Source organism: Chenopodium quinoa, unplaced genomic scaffold (genome assembly GCF_001683475.1).
Source record: "Chenopodium quinoa cultivar QQ74 unplaced genomic scaffold, ASM168347v1, whole genome shotgun sequence".
NCBI classification, from domain to species: Eukaryota; Viridiplantae; Streptophyta; class Magnoliopsida; order Caryophyllales; family Amaranthaceae; genus Chenopodium; species Chenopodium quinoa.
The window spans coordinates 440632-454496 of NW_018743722.1; the positions used below are offsets into that span (position 1 = coordinate 440632).

General features: G+C 36.6%; 1 long non-coding RNA gene across 1 annotated transcript; it reads right to left on the bottom strand.

The window, feature by feature from the left end:
* Window positions 1–11424: 11424 nt before the first annotated feature.
* On the bottom strand, window positions 11425–12385 carry LOC110684557. The gene is made up of 2 exons (XR_002503771.1): window positions 12035–12385; window positions 11425–11504 (listed from the first exon to the last, which is right to left on the bottom strand). It is a non-coding gene; the product is annotated as an uncharacterized LOC110684557 (long non-coding RNA).
* Window positions 12386–13865: the final 1480 nt, after the last annotated feature.

The window sequence follows — 13865 nt, forward strand, 5'->3', positions numbered from 1 at the left end:
TGTGCCACATGTCCCTCTCCCCACTTGCTTCCATATGCTCCCACTTGCTTCCCCTAGTACTCAGCCCTATGGCCCATCCGCAGCCTAGCCGAGAGCCCATCCCCGCACTTGATGTTGCGGGCTGCTGCTATGGCTAGCAAGCCATGCACACAGGTGCGGGATGCTGGCCGTTGCGTGCGCTGCTAGCTGCGGCTAGCATACGTTGCTTGCGGCTGCTAGCATGCTGCTAAGTATGGTGCGCTTGCTAGCCACCTATGCTAGGATAATTTTACCCCTATCACTGGATGCTCCAAGCACTCCGATGCTAGGGGTATTTTGGGAATATGGTCAATTTATTATTATTTTGCGCATCTCGTCATTTAGTATTTTTGACTCGACTTCCGACGCTTTTTCGACGTCTAAATATTTAATACTCGGGTGACGAATTAATTCGTCGAGTCGATTCGTTTACTGCTAAGGGTGTGACCCGAAGGGTTTAGTCAAGATTAAGCTGTAATATTAATTATGCATTAATATTACTGATCGGAAGCGGCCTCCACCTAGCATTCCGATCACTTAACCTTACTAAATATATTAGCTTTCTAATAATTGTGAACCCCCTAACGGAATAGTACAATTTTTCGAAGGACACCATTCCTTTTGATCTCCAACTTGTCCTTCCGGACAAGTGAGCATTTAGTGTACACCCTTTTTCTTATGTCGTTTAATGTCTCTTCATGAACTATAAGGTAAGATTATTTTGTCATCCTTATTACATCCAAAAGTGTTTCTCGATTCCGAGTCCCTATAAACAAATGATTTCTACAATCCATCCGAGAACGGCCATGCATTTTAACAGTCTCGCTCTACGAGAGGCCATGTATACAACAAAGACATCTTCCCTATTTTAGTAGGGGGACATTCCCAGTCTTGTAATGTAGTTCCTCTTACTGAGAGGACCTAGCCTCCCAAGTGTTGCCATTATAATCCCCTATTACGGCAGACGTTTGACAACATCAAAGCGAACTAGTACTCAAACAAGAGAACTCACAATACTCATGGTCAAGGAAATAGGTTTCGATAGCCATAATGAGAAGAATACTTATGACGTTATTAGTCTCTTAAAGCTAGTATTCTCATAGGTCGATCCAGTATGGTTCTAAACCAATACCTGTGCAAATGATTTATGACAATCATGTCCTCGTAGCACAAGAAACGGTGCTATAAATCAGACTACACACTAATCTCAATTGGTCATTAATCGTCAATCATTAAAATGACCTCGATTAGGGATAATTTTCGATTATAATATTCAACGTTCACTTAATAGGTGTTTCCTTACCAAGACTTGTCTTGATACCCTATTTTCAATATTCCAAGAATCAAATGGACTCATTATTTAATTCTAAACAACAATTAAATAGCAAACGGAGTGATAAAAAATTGCCTGAAATTTTAAATTACTCCAAAACCTAAATGGTTCATCTTACGATAAATGGTTTTCTGAATGTTTTAATAGTATCAATCTTTATAAAACATTTATAGAAATCATACCCATATCCAATATGCTTGATTTCTTTCATGCCATTGTGAATGTTGTCGTTCACTTATTGCATAGGTTTAGTTTTAACTACTTTGCTAAGCTTAGCATCTTCATTACTGATCACTTTCATAATAAGATGATAAAATTTGAGAGTGTCATGGATTATATGTGATTTAGGATTTATTGTCCAAGTGATGGCTCCCACTGATTTTCATGACTGAGACTTTCAACTTGACAACCTACAATCATTTACGTTAAGCAATGAACCTTCCATAGAACATCATCTTTATTACCACTATTAAGGCAACAATGTTCTCAACATATATTTTAGTAGACTACCTGATGATGCTTTGATTGGGTATCACTCTAAATGGCTCTGAATGATTTGGGATAACCTAATCACTTGTGATCATGGAAATTTTCCTTAAATTCCTGCACATTACACATGGATCCACGTCCATGTCACCATTCTCAAGCCATAACTCATTTTAAGCTCGTGCTTATAAACGACTTCCTTGTTAAGGATCTAATCCTTGTTAAGGTTTGTGCTTGCAACATTAAGTCTAAAAATGTATTTGTTTCCAAAAGTCAAGAACTCATCCTGTTACTTGTCCACGTACTTTGGATGTTCTTGGCCATAATCTAACGACCTATTACATAGATCCGGGTTGATTGGTACTACAAACATACTTCACATGCGCTAAGAAAGTAAGTCATGGGACGATCCCATATCACAGCATACATGATGGATTAAATTGCAGAGTAATTCTCAATCTTATTCCATCCATGTGACATTTTAGCTCATTCAGCTTCACTGAGTCTTGCCAAACTGCTTGCTGTGTGATATGGTTGAAAGTCTCTGTTAGAGTATTTCATGTTTGACTTAGTATTTAGCCTAGCTTATACTTAGTTCAAACATTTACTTAGTTTTATACATACGGGTCGAAAGTCTTTTAAAGTCCTTCAATTCATGTTTAACACGGTAAAATCCTTCACACGTTCAAACATTTTATTAAGTCTATACAATAGATCTAATACCAATATGTACTAAGGATCGTCTTTTGCATGGTCCATTGTCGAAAATACTTTCAATTGTAAGCATTTAGCATTTGAGAATTATTTCACAATAGAGTTCACAAACTTTTCGTTGGACCTTTATATAATTTACTTTTGCTCCCACTAAACTTCTTATTCATAAGAATTTCTATGTTTCTCTATAAGTCAATCCTCTTATTAACTTCATGAGAAAACATGTTCCATTTCTTATATGCAATGCTTCCATTAATCCCATGACGGATTCCTTAAGCTGTTATTTAGATTTTCAAAACCCTTAGATTATTTTCATAGTCACTTCCAAAATCCTATTTTAAGAAGGCGATTTTGGTATCTATTTTGCCATATTTCATATGAGCAATTGTGCTAAAACAATCACGAAAAGACTTTAGCATTCCGATTGGTGAATAGGTTTTTATTAAAATCAACTCCGTGAATTTTATTGTATCCTTTTCATCCAATCTAGCTATGTATGTGACAAGGGAATAAACGCAACGTCAATTGTCTATCCCTAGATCAAATACAATTTATACAACCTAAACAAACCTAATACGAGTATAAGGCAAGCATAGGGGTCGAACCACAAAGAATGAATAAACACCACCAAATGTTATCCACATTTAAGCTAGTCCGGAATAGGAGATAAATAAACCAAAGTCTAAAGATACTAAAACAAGAAATAAAACATTAAGGGAAATGGTTAAGGTATAGCATTCACTTGAACATAAACAAAGGCATAGAAATTGAATTAATTATGAACTAAACATGCTCGAATATCGAAGTAAAAGATCCAATCTAGCCGCCTTCTGGGGTAAATTGGCTTCTCCTAACATAGCCTATATGTTTCCACATTAGAACCATATACTAGGAGGTACTATTAAATAACAATCGATAGTAATGAACCTTAACTAAGTCAACTTTCCATTTCTTGTTAGCAAAGATTCACCTTTAATAAACCAACAATGTGCACTTGCAAGAAGATCAAAGAATATCAAGAAAATAAAGACTTTAATCACAAATAAATCAATTCTGAAACCTAGAACATACTCAAGATCCAACTACACCACAACCATCCCCTTAATGGGGAAATTACTCACTAATCATGCTAATAATAACAAGATTAATTAACAAACAATCAAGAATAAATATGATTAACAAGCAATACCAAGAACTAAAATAATAATCAAAATAAAGTAAATAAAAATAGAGGAGAGAGAGTTAGAGATTCTGATTGATTGAATGTGAAAATCTACAAGCAAGATGAGCATTCTTCCTCTTCAATATCCAAGCTCAACAATGGTGAAACCCTCACTTTCTCTCTCTAAACTATCCTAATCCTAACCTAAACCTAGAGAGAGAATCTCTCCTAAAAACTAATTAGAGAGTAGAATAGATGGATATTGTTTTTCCTCCCCCTTAATTACCCTAAAAAATGGGTATTTATACTAAGCTAAGAATACAAAGTAAGTAAAAGAAAAGAAAAGAAAGTAAAAAGGAAAAAGAAAAATAAAATAAGAAAACTAGAGATAAAAAATAAAAGAAAGAAATAAGAAAAAGGGAAAAGAAAACAAAGAAATAAAAAGAAAAATAAAAAGAAAAGAAAAATAATAAAAACAAAATCAATTCCCATCAAAACAACTAGTCGTTCCTCGACTTTCCTTAGCAGCTTTGAACTCCATTGAAGAACCTCACCATCACCACTGTTCATCAACCATCATCATCAAATCGTCACCGCTCATCCTCCTTTTTTATCATCAAGCATCATATAAAAACCGTTCGATCTTCATTAAGAGTCACGCGCGAAGCTCGTGACATGGTTCGGTTGAACCACGGGTTGGTGCGGCTGAACTACGGGGTTGGTTCGGTCGAACCCTGGGTGTTTTCGACCACACCTCTTCAATTTTTAGAACTTTGAATGTCTCTGACTCGTACTTCGACCGAACTCTCAACGGTTTGCTCGCACCCAATTGGAATTGCATTTTGCTCGTGCGAATTGGTGATTGGATGACTATTTGCAGGTTGTTGCTGGTTGTTGATGGTGGTGCAGGTGGTTGATGGTGGTTTAGGTGCGTGAGATTGGTGGTGCGGCTGTGACTGTTGGTAATTGGTGGTTGATTGTGGGTTTGTGATTGGGTTGATTGGAGATGGTGGTGGTTGTTCGCAGGTGAGTTGGTGATTGTTATGGGGATGATTGGTGGTTTCTGTGGTTGATTGTGGTGGCGAAGGAGTAGGGGATTGTGATGGTGGCGGTTACGGGGTGTTGGTGAGGGGTTGATGTGGTGTAGTTGCTGTTGCTATTGTTGGTGGTTGTGGGGTTGCGCGTTGGTGTGAGAACAGGGGTAGTGGTGGCTGTGATGGGTGATAGAGATGTGGGTTTTCGTGGCTGGTGGTGGTTGAAATGAGTGTTGGTTGGACGGTGAAACATGGGAGGTTCTAGGTGTTGAATGGTTGCGATAAGTGGATGTTGGTTTGCGCTGTTGCGGCTGCTAGGTAGTAATTAGTCGGGGTTTTGGTGGTTTGTGAATTGAGGTGGCTGGTGTTCAGGCGTGAGGTTGTTGTTGACTGGAGAATGTTATATTGATGGTGAGTGGCTGTGTGTTGGAAGGAGGCAGCAGGCTGATTTTGGGCGGCAATTGAAAAGCCTTGACTTGGACCTTGAACTCGAGCCTACACACAAACAAACCCGAGGATAAAAGTGTGAAACCGAGACAAATAAAATAAAATAAATAAAAAGGAAACAAATAAAAAAAAATAGAAAAAAGAGAAGAACACTAAACTAATAAAAATAAATAAAAGTAAAAATAGAAATAAGAGAAATAAAACTAAAACTAATAAAGACATAAAACTATACAAATAAATAAAATAAACTTAAAACTAATTAAAACTATGAAAGTAACAAAGGAAAGGAACGAAATAAAATAAAACGAAAGCAAATAAAATACGAAAATAAACTAATTCTAATAAAAACTACGAAAAGAACTAAAACACGACCAAATTACCAAATAAACAAGAAATGTTATTAAAGAGAAAACAAGAAAAAGAAAGGGAAAATAAGATAAAATAAACACGAAAATGACTCTTATACTACTCCCTAAGAGTGACATAAATGTCACTCATCAAATTCCCCCAAGCTAAACCTTTGCTCGTCCTCGAGCAAAGCTAAGGCAAAAGTGAACAAGATGGAATTATTGAAAGCAAAAGAAACAAAATAGAAACAAAGAGAAAGAATGTACACTAACTCATTTTCGTAGGAATCACGGATGCATTCATCGTATGCATCAAGCACTTTAAACCCCCATGTCTCCAAAGAGGACGAGTAAGCTCTCGTGAGGGTTTCCTAAGAGGTTTAACCCACAACTCTCGACAATACATAACATTCAAGGCAAAGGTGAAATCAAGAAAACTCGAGTTTTGATATTTCAAACCAAACACAAACAATGGGCTAAATGAACAAGAATACAATCCTTTCTAGACATTAAAGGTAGCCAAGCAAAAGAATAGCTAAGGTTGGTACACACATAAAGCATGCAAAGGGTAGAGAACTTAGAGGGACTTACACTCCTTCTTATCTCCAACCAAACTTCCGCGTCCTCACTAATTTTTCATCCACTTTTAAGGTGATATCTCGAGATTCCTCGAAGGAGCCGGAAGAAATAAGCAATGAAAAACATTTAGGTTACCCGACATCTTGGCATCGATAGTTCGCTCAATAGGCTTGGCTTGGTTACCCTCCACCGGTAGTAACTAAACCTCACTAAGGTCAAAAGGTCATAAAAGGGTTGAAACGTTTAGGCTAGGGTAAAGGGCGTGGAAATAAATATGGGAATTGGTGGTAAACTTAGAAGTGAAGCAAGGTTGATCATCCCCATTTCAAACTCAATAAACTACCAACTTTCAAATCAAAAATTCTAGCAACTCCTCCCCCAAGCTTATTCTTTTTCAACCACACAACAAATATTTTTTTATTTTCTCAAAAAAAAAATTTCTTTCCTTTTTTTTCATTTCTTTTATTCTTTGCTCTCGCCTCTTTTAACTTTGAGCGACTTTTTCTTTTATTTCCTTTATATTCTTCTCATTTTCTCAAACCATTCAACATAACAAAGATAATCACAGGTACCAAAATTTGAGTTTTTCACTTCTTTTTCATTCTTTTTCTCACTTTCATTAACCAAATATACAAATCAAGTCCCAAGAATGCTTCACAAAAACTAATAAAGGTGAAAATAAAGCAAAGGTCCATTGGTTTGTAATGTGGTTATGCCAAAGAAGGGAAAATGGCTCAAATTGGGTTACTAAATGAGCAAATGCAAAATAAAAATAAAAGAATAGAAAATAGTAAAATAAAACAAAAATCATAATTGCCTTCGTCTTACCCTAGGTTGGTTCGGTCTCGATCTCGGGTACAATCAAGTCAAATTCTCGATATGAGCTAGCAATGCCATGGATCCAAACGCCACACATGCAAGAAATGTAGAAGGCTAGAACAATATAGACACATCCTCACAAGAATGACGGTAGTGGAGTAGCAAAAATCACCTTTAAAGTTTCAACTAGCTAGAGAGCGACAACCATCTTACCACAAACCAAGTGAGCTAAGGTCTCATAGCCCTTAAGTTCTACTACCTTGGCAATGTTATATGTGTGAACCAACCTCGACATTCAAGGGCATGAAAACCTCTAACAACTAGCAAAGAGGGTATTCTAGGTGCTAAAGCCCAATTATGTCTAAGTTTAAAACAAAACATTTTGAAACTTTGCCTTGAATGCCATGGAAAGACACTATACACACAAATATTCACAAACCCAACAATACTCAAGAATGCATATACAATTATGCAAGATGAAAGCATGATCAATTAAAGCTACAAATACCAAAAGTCAATTCAATAAGGCGCTCATGGCCATCCAAACATAGAAAACCAATCTCAATAATAGACTTTGGCAAGTATGAGAGAAATAAGTCAAGCAATCATGAGACTATGGATTAAGAAACCACCAAGAGATATAGATAACCCCCCAAGCTAGCGAATAGCTACTCCCCCAAGATAGAATGGAGCATTGTCCTCAATGCTCACAATAAAGGCACAAAGGGTGGGAGGGAGGGGAAGAAAGAAAACACATTCACACAACAAATCAAAATTCATTCAATCCACATGCATTTAAGAAAGCAAATTTAAGATGTGGGAAGAAGGAAAGAGTAAACCTAATGTGAGGTCGGTGTTGAAACCCGCAATTGAGCACATTGTCCACAATTTCATCTAATTCCTCGTCTTTGTTGCTTTTCCAAATGCATGCAATCATTGGTGTGCTTCTTCTCAAGGAGCTCAATAAAAAATCCTTGCACATGAGTATATGCATCAAGAACCTATACACATAGACAAGAGAGGAAACAAAAATGAGAAGCATAAAAGAGAGAAAAAGAAAGCAATAAAACACGGGTTACTTCCCGCAAAGGCTTGCTTAACGTCCAAGCATGACCAATCTAGTAAATAACCCGACAAAGAACGCAAAAGCTTGTCATATGCACCGGCAAACATATCAAGAAATAGAGCATACGCGATGCTCATATGACAAGCAAACATAAAGTACAAGGAGACTTTATGCTTGAGAGAAGGGAGAAAAGAAAAATTAAAAGAATCAAAAGAAAAATCAAGAAAATAAGAAAAAAAAAGTAGAAGAATAAAAAGAAAAATAGGGAGGCAAACTCTCCTCACAAAAATCTTTTTGATTGGCATTATAACTCTTTTCCTCATCAACAATGAAAGAGTTGGGGGCTTCGGAAGCATGACTAGGAAGAAGATCCCTAAGAGGTTCTTTGAGAAAAGAAGGGAGGAACATAGGATAGTAGGAGATATGGTTAAACCTTTGGGAGAAAGGTGTATGAGAAAGGGAAAAAGGGATAGCTTATCCCTCATCACAAAATCTCACATCACTAATGAGGGAATGAAAATCAATCATGGAATCCTCAAATGAAGAACCCTCACGTTCTACATCTCCCTCAAGCTCAAAAACTCCAAGCGATTCAACCTCAACCTCCTCTTCACAACCTTGAACAACATCTCCCTTAAATTTCTCAAGGCCTATTATCTCAAAATCAAGAGTGAAAAGGGGAAAATTTCTCTCAAACTCATCTCTTTCTAATGAAGCCTTATCAATGAACTCACTCATAAGGTTATGGGCTACCGTTTGAAACTCAAGAAATATTTGGGCCATAATCTCAAATGAGTCCAAATCATCATGGATAGACGAGTCAAAAGCTTGCTCATTGGAATCATCTAGGGGACTATGGGGCACACCTTTAGAATTCATGCAAAAATCGGATGCAATATGAGAAAGAACATGCACTTCATCATCATTAGAATTAACCTCACTACATTGAGCTATAGAGGGAGGGGAGTTGAAATCATGCATTACATGGTCACTATGGGGAGCATCAAGCACATCATGGGAATTCATATTAGACAAATCATGACAATTAGCATCAACATTAAAAACATGAGAATCCCAAACATAAGTCTCATGATTGGCCCTCTCCCAATCATAATTATCCCTAGCTAACCATGAATAGAAATCCCAAGCTTCATACGAAGACATGTCTTGTAATTTACCATTTAACATATTATCAACTACTCCTCTAAAATGCTCATTTAATCCCAAATTGATGATTTCACAATAATCACCCTTGGTTAAACCTTTAACACCATCTAGGAACTCCTCAAGTCTATTAAAATACACCCAAAACGGTTCATTATCAAATTGAGGAATAGAAATATAAGCCATTTTTTCAAATAAAGCAACACAAATAAAAAAAAACCAACAAATAGAATGAAAATTATAAACAATGGACTAGTCTCAATAAGATAACATAATGGTAATGGAAGTCGTTCCCCGGCAACGGCGCCAATTTGACAAGGGAATAAACGCGTCGTCAATTGTCTATCCCTAGATCAAATACAATTTATACAAACTAAACAAACCTAATACGAGTATAAGGCAAGCATAGGGGTCGAACCACAGAGAACGAATATACACCACCAAATGTTATCGACAATTAAGCTAGTCCGAAATAGGAGATAAATAAACTAAAGTCTAAAGATACAAAAACAAGAAATAAAACATTAAGGGAAATAGTTTAGGTATATCATTCACTTGAACATAAACAAAGGCATAGAAATTGAATTAATTATGAACTAAACATGCTCAAATATCGAAATAAAAGATCCAATATAGCCACCTTCCGGGGTCAATTGGCTTCTCCTAACATAGCCTCTATGTTTCCACATTAGAACCATATAGTAGGAGGTACTATTAAATAACAATCGATAGTAATGAAACTTAACTAAGTCAACTTCCGTTTCTTGTTAGCAAAGATTCACCTTTAATCAACAAACAATGTGCACTTGCAAGAAGATCAAAGAATATCAAGGAAATAAAGACTTTAATCACAAATAAATCAATTCTAAAATCTAGAACATGCTCAAGATCCAACTACACCACAACCATCCCCTTAATGGGGAAATTACTCACTAATCATGCTAATAACAAGATTAATTAACAAACAATCAAGAATAAACATGATTAACAAGCAATACCAACAACTAAAATAATAATCAAAATAAAGTAAATAAAAATAGAGGAGAGAGAGTTAGAGATTCTCATTGATTGAATGTGAAAATCTACAAGCAAGATGAGCAATCTTCCACTTCAATATCCAAGCTCAACAATGGTGAAACCCTCACTTTCTCTCTCTAAACTATCCTAATCCTAACCTAAACTTAGAGAGAGAATCTCTCCTAAAAACTAATGAGAGAGTAGAATAGATGGATATTGTTTTTCCTCCCTCTTAATTACCCCAAAAAATGGGTATTTGTACTAAGCTAAGAATACTAAGTAAGTAAAAGAAAAGAAAAGAAAGTAAAAAGAAAAAAGAAAAATAAAATAAGAAAACTAGAGATAAAAATAAAAGAAAGAAAATAAGAAAAAGGGAAAAGAAAACAAAGAAATAAAAATAAAAAGAAAAGAAAAATAATAAAAACGAAATCAATTCCCATCAAAACAACCAGTCGTTCCTCGACTTTCCTTAGCAGCTTTGAACTCAATTGAAGAACCTCACCATCACCACTGTTCATCAACCATCATCATCAAATCGTCACCGCTCATCAGTGGCGTCTCCAGGATTTCCAAATAGGGGGTTCGAAATTTCGAAAGTTCAGAATCATAATTTACAATTGAATGAATTGCATATTTGCATACAATTATGTACGAATTGCATATTTGAATACAATTATACGAATTTCATATTTGCATACAATTATGTAAAGACCAAAAGTAACTCAACGAATTTCACCAGTTTCAATGATAGGCTAAGTGGCTAACAGCAACAATACGGCAAACCACTCGCCAATTAACAGCAACATGCAACAATACAACAACAATAGGCTAACTGGAAACTGGAAAGAATGGATACGAGAAAGAAATAAACCAAAAAATATCAATAAGCAAACCACTCACCAATACGGCAATACTGCAATACAGAAGTTCACACAATCACTATAAAATTATTTTTTCAGATTTTTTTTTTAGATAATAAAAATCAATACATCATAATTTATCAAGATTCAAGAAGAAGAATATCTTTGCATACGGCAATACGGCAATAGAGGCATACAGCAATACAGCAAACTAAGAAGAAGAATATCTTTGCAATTGCATACAATTTTTTTCAGATTTTTTTTTAGATAATAAAAATCAATACATCATAATTTATTATCAAGAATTCATTCATTCAAGATCAAAACAAATAGTATGTAAAATATATGAAATTAAGAAGTAAAAATTCAGTTATTCACCTACAGAGCCACGAAATATGGATGAGTGGATGACGGAGCAGTGGAGCACCGAGCACTGATTATCCCCTTCTAATCGACTTCTGCAATAAATCGATGATAACCCATGATAAGAAGTCAAGAACAATGTACAGATTACACTAATTACAGAACATGAGAACAATGTAGTACATTCTAAAACAACCTCCATTGAATCATTGATAAACACTCTAAAACAATAGACAATCAACACTTCAACCAACAATCAACATTCAACACTTCAACAAGCAACAATTCAAGTATTCAACAAACAACAATTCAAGTACAGGCTATACAAATTACACTAATTCAAGTCAACAGACAACAATTCAACAAATGAACTACTTCTACAATCTACAAACCCTAAATCAGTAAATGAAAATCAGATACTTCCTTCCCCAAGACCCCAATTTCAACCATTTTTTCAATAGACAGTAGTCACCCAAAAACCCAAAATTGATAGCTAAAGTTCATCACACATTCACACATTCAAACACCACGTATTCACGTAATTATCTACAAAAATCATGAAACCAAAAACTTTATATATTATTAACCCAGAAGGCCAGATAGAACTAGATAGAAGACGACATACAATTAAAGCCTTAAAGGAAACCGGCAAAGTGGGCTGACTAGTGACTACTGGCCTACTGCCGACCTGCCGTGCTGCGGTGCTGGCTGAGTGCCTGAGTGGCTGCTGCGGACTTCTGCGGTGCTGCGCCCGTGCGCCGGGAAGAGAAGGAGCCAAGGAGGAAGAACGGGAAGAGAAGGAGCCAAGGAGGAAGAACGGGAAGAGATTAAGAGAAGGAGGAAGAAGTTAGGGTTTTGCAATTTGGGGGAATGAGGAAGAGGAAAGCTGGAAGCAGGGGATTAGGGGAAGCAGGATGAAAGGAAACAAAATGAAAAAATAAAAGTGTGAGTTATGGGTTTCGAACCCTGAACCCACAAACTCTTGTATCATTGTATGATGAGAGGTAAAAATAACCACTGGGCTACAACTTTACTTGTTGCCATATAATACACAAATATTCTATTTAAACCTATTTTGATTTTTTTTTTTTTTTAAAAAAAAAAGTTTTTAATTTTTTTCAAAAAATCAGTGGGTTCAATGAACCCACTTGAACCCACCGTGGCTCCGCCACTGCCGCTCATCCTCCTTGTTTATCATCAAGCATCATATAAAAATCGTTCTATCTTCATTAAGAGTCACGCGCGAAACTCGTGACATGGTTTGGTCGAACCACGGGTTGGTGCGGCCGAACTACAGGGTTGGTTCGGTCAAACCATGGATGTGTTCGACCACACCTCTTCAATTTACAGAACTTTAAAAGTTTTAGACTCGTACTTTGACCGAACTCTCAACGGTTTGCTCGAACCTAATTGGAATTGTATTTTGCTCGTGCAAATTGGTGATTGGATGACTATTGGCAGGTTGTTGCAGGTTGTTGACGGTGGTGCAGGTGGTTGATGGCGGTTTAGGTGCGTGAGAATGGTGGTGCGGCTGTGACTTTTGGTAATGGGTGGTTGATTATGGGTTTGTGATTGGGTTAATTGGAGATGGTGGTGGCTGTTCCCAGGTGAGTAGGTGATTGTTACGGGGGTGATTGGTGGCTGCTGTGGTTGATTGTGGTGGCGAAGGAGCAGGGGATTTTGATGGTGGCTGTTACGGGGTATTGGTGAGGGGCTGTTGTGGTGCAGTTGTTGTTGCTGGTGGTTGTGGGGTTGCGCGTTGGTGTGAGAACATGGGGTAGTGGTGGCTGTGATGCTTGGTAGATCTGTGGGTTTTCGTGGCTGGTGGTGGTTGAAATGGGTGTTGGTTGGACGGTGGAACAGGGGAGGTTCTAGGTGTTGAATGGTTGCGATAAGTGGATGTTGATGTGCGCTGTTGCGGCTGCTAGGTAGTAATTGGTGGGGGTTTTGGTGGTTTGTGAATTGATGTGGATGGTGGTCAGGCGTGAGGTTGTTGCTGGCTGGAGAATGTTATATTGCTGGTGAGTGGCTGTGTGGTGGAAGGAGGCAGTAGGCTGATTTTGGGCAGCAATTGAAAAGCCTTGACTTGGACCTTGAACTCGAGCCTACACACAAACAAACCAGAGGATAAAAGTGTGAAACCGAGACAAATAAAATAAAATAAATAAAAAGGAAATAAATAAAATAAAATAGAAAAAAGAGAAGTAACACTAAACTAATAAAAATAAATAAAAGTAAAAATAGAAATAAGAGAAATAAAACTAAAACTAATAAAGACATAAAACTATACAAGTAAATAAAATAAACTTAAAACTAAGTAAAACTATGAAAGTAACAAAGGAAAGGAACGAAATAAAATAAAACGAAAGCAAATAAAATACGAAAATAAACTAATTCTAATAAAAACTACGAAGAGAACTAAAACACGACAAAATTACCAAATAAACAAGAAATGT